This window comes from Mastomys coucha, unplaced genomic scaffold, assembly GCF_008632895.1.
Source record: "Mastomys coucha isolate ucsf_1 unplaced genomic scaffold, UCSF_Mcou_1 pScaffold15, whole genome shotgun sequence".
In the NCBI taxonomy this organism is placed as follows: Eukaryota; Metazoa; Chordata; class Mammalia; order Rodentia; family Muridae; genus Mastomys; species Mastomys coucha.
This window is the reverse complement of record NW_022196897.1, coordinates 75,965,799-75,969,090: the sequence shown is the minus strand read 5'-3', so window position 1 is coordinate 75,969,090 and position 3,292 is coordinate 75,965,799.

The window sequence follows — 3,292 nt, the reverse complement described above, 5'->3', positions numbered from 1 at the left end:
AGCTAATAAAGTTTTTAAATATGCATGAAGTTATCTTTCCAAAGATAACGGCTTGGAAGCCAATTGATGATGCCCTGATGGTGTTTACTGATGGCACCTCCAAGGAAAGAGCTGGTTATCTCATTGATGGAAAACAGGTGATTGTAAATACTCCTGGTCTCTCCGCTCAATTGGCTGAATTAACGGCATTTTAAAGGTCTTTGAAGCTGTGCCTGATGCATTTAATTTATTCACGGACAGCTTTTACATATTCAACAGTTTACCATTATTCGAAACAGCTGGCAACTTTAAGCTAGACACGCCAGCAGGAACTTTATTTGCCAAATTACAAAACATCATTCTTGCACGTAAAAATCGATTTTATATTGGTCATATCAGAGTTCATTCTGGACTGCCAGGACCTCTAGCCAGAGGCAATGACATCATTGACAGAGCTCTTAAAGGAGAGATCTTAGCCTCAGATCCTGTAACCTTAGCTAAACAGGATCATGAGAAGTTTCACTTATCCAGCCAGACTCTGAGACTCAAACATAAAATTTCCAGAGAACAAGCAAGAATGATCGTTAAACAATGTCCTAAATGTGTTATCTTATCTCCAGTCCCACATTTGGGGGTCAACCCCAGAGGACTGGTACCTAATAGCATCTGGCAAATGGATATAACACATTATGCAGAATTTGGAAAGCTTACATATTTGCATGTCTGCATTGATACCTGCTCTGGATTTATTTTTGCTTCCCTGCAAACAGGAGAAGCCTCTAGAAATGTTATCGATCATTGTATACTAGCTTTCAGGACTAGCTATGGGACTGCCCAAAACCATTAAGACGGACAACGGTCCCTCTTACACTGGGAGGAATTTTTCTTCTTTTTGCAAAGATTTTGGCATTGTTCACAAAACTGGCATTCCTTATAATCCTATGGGTCAAGGTATTGTTGAACATGCCCACTGTACTATCAAAAACTGGCTTTTCAAGACCAAAGGAGAAATCCTCTTTCCCCAGAGGTACCCCAAAGCGCATCTGGCGTTCGTCCTTTTCAGTTTGAATTTTCTGCAGATCAATATTAATAATCGTTCGGCAGCGGACCGACATTGGCATCCTGAATCAGTAAAATCCCATGCTGTGGTGCGGTGGAGGGATCCACTCACTAATACGTGGCTTGCTCCGGACCCGGTCCTGGTTTGGGGCAGAGGTTCTGTCTGCGTGTTTTCCCAAACCGAAGATGAGGCTCGCTGGCTACCAGAAAGATTGGTATGACAGATTGATTCAGAAAAGCCGATGCCTTAAGATAGGCTTCTCCCAGCCAGTTTTGCCCTTGATAGTTTTTTTTTACTCTGCCAGTTTTGTGTGTGTGTGTGTGTGTGTGTTCGTTTGCTTTGGAAAACTGCTAAAATCTGCTTTTCCCGATCAAAGTAGAAGGAGGTGGGTCAGGCAACTCCTGAGAATGCCTGGATCCTGCTAAATGACCAGCTTCTCAAGAAAAACCTGCTTATCCCGATTAAGCAGTAAAGCTCCCCCGGAGCAAAGCTTTCGTGACCGGTTCAATGTTTGCTGGAACAGGCATCTCCCGAGAATGCCTGGCTCGCACTTAGCCTCCAGACTTTCAAAGGTTAATTCAGTTCCCAGAGGCTTCAGAGAACTGATTTGCATCATCCTGAGACCATCTCCTGGCTTCCAGCTGCACCACGCCCCGCCCTACTGAATTCAGCACCTGACTGACAGAGTTACGTCAGCCAGTTTCGGAGACTGTAATCAGTCTTTGGACCCTGGGTTTTGCGGACAAGCCTTGGCATTCTGCATGGAGGATGTTGCATCTAGATGACCCATTTCTGGCTGGGAAGTCACCCTAGGCTGGCACGTGGACGATGGCTGTCTGGGTTACAGACGTTTCATGGCCTGGATTTCCCACTGTGCATAATTGCCTTGGGGGACGGAGTCAGAAGGTGTTATGCACCCTTACATTGCCCATGTATTCGTGTCGAGATCCTATCGTATTTCCCTGCATCGTTTTTAAATGAAATGGGGTGAAGTGTAGTGTCCCGCTGAGCTGCTCTGCCCGGCGCAACAGGTTTCTGGAGGCAGCTGCTCTGCCCAGCGCATCAGGTGTGAAGTACTGGAGACAGCACCAGAGATCAAAGACAGAACTGGTAGCCTAGACTTCAAAGGAACTGAGACCTCTAATCTGCTTTACTGCCTAGAGCTCTTGCTTGAATGATGTTATTTCCCTGTTCTCACGTGTATGCTAAAAGCCGAAGGATTGTTCTGCTTGAGCTATATATATCTTGGTTCATTCAGTAAAAAACACACCTTGATAAACCTACTTGGTGTCGTGCTCTTTGTCTCCCGCCCCACTTATTTTCACAGAAACTCAACTACCCCAGTTCGTGAGCACCCATGGAAGAAGAGAGACTGCAGGTCAGTTTCCTTCATATGCTGCCTGGTTAGGGGGCTCAGTGTCTGAGAGATCTCAGTAATCCAGGTTAGTTGAAACTGCTGGTCCTGCCATAGGGTCACCCTCTTCAGCTTCTTCCAGCCTTTTCCTGATTCAACCACAGGGGTCCCTGGCTTCTGTCCATTTGTTGGGTGCTGGTATCTGTATCTGATTCTTTCAGCTGCCTGTTGGGCCTCTTGGTGGGCAGCCATGCTAGGCTCCTGTCTGTAAGCATAGCACTGCATCAGTAATAGTGTCAGGCCTTGGAGCCTCCCCCAGAGTTGGATCCCAATTTGGGCCAATCACTGAACCTCCCGTCCCTCAGTCTCCTCTCCACCTCTGTCCCTGAATTTCTTTTAGAGGGGAACAACTTTGGGTCAGAGCTCTTAGCAGTGGGATGGCAACCCCATCCCTCCACTTGATGCCCTGTCCTTCCACACATTCCTTCTTCCCACTGATGGGCATTTCATCTAAGGTCCTTCCCTTTGAGTCCTAAGCATCTCTTACCTCCTAGGCCTCTGGTATATTCTAGGAGGGTGGCCTTACCTCCTACCTCATGAGGTTGCTTGTTTCCATTCTTTCTGTTGGTCCTCAGGGCTTCACTCCTGTTCCTTCCCAATACCCAATCATGTTCCCCTTTTCCCCTCCCGGTCTCCTCTCCCACTCAGGTCCTTCCCTTTCTCTACTCCCCACCTCTACCTTGGTTGCTTTCTTCTCCCTCTCCTCACTTGGGCCCTTCAGCTTGTTAACCTTCTTGAGTTCTATGGATTGTATCCTGGTATTCTATGCCTTTTTTTGGCTAATATCCACTTATTAGTGAGTACATACCATGCATGTCCTTTTGGGTCTGGGTTGTCTC